Source organism: Penaeus monodon, chromosome 32 (genome assembly GCF_015228065.2).
Source record: "Penaeus monodon isolate SGIC_2016 chromosome 32, NSTDA_Pmon_1, whole genome shotgun sequence".
In the NCBI taxonomy this organism is placed as follows: domain Eukaryota; kingdom Metazoa; phylum Arthropoda; class Malacostraca; order Decapoda; family Penaeidae; genus Penaeus; species Penaeus monodon.
This window is the reverse complement of record NC_051417.1, coordinates 34751486-34751754: the sequence shown is the minus strand read 5'-3', so window position 1 is coordinate 34751754 and position 269 is coordinate 34751486.

Genomic DNA, 269 nt, shown 5'->3' with positions numbered 1-269 from the left:
ACCTACTGCATTACACTTCCCTGCACCCATTCTAGATGAGGCCGTCCTCTTAAACGACCCCTACACACTGACGAAGACCTTCCACTCATCCAATTCAACAGATACTTTAATTCTACACTCATCTGATTAAGAGAAAACGCACACGAGGCGGCTCACGATGATCTACACAAAGGGACGTATCGAAAGAAAGCGGAGTTGTGCGCAGGGAGAAAGAGGCTTATTTGCATGGGGATTTGGCTTTCCTCGGTTTGACTCGTGCCATAGGTAGG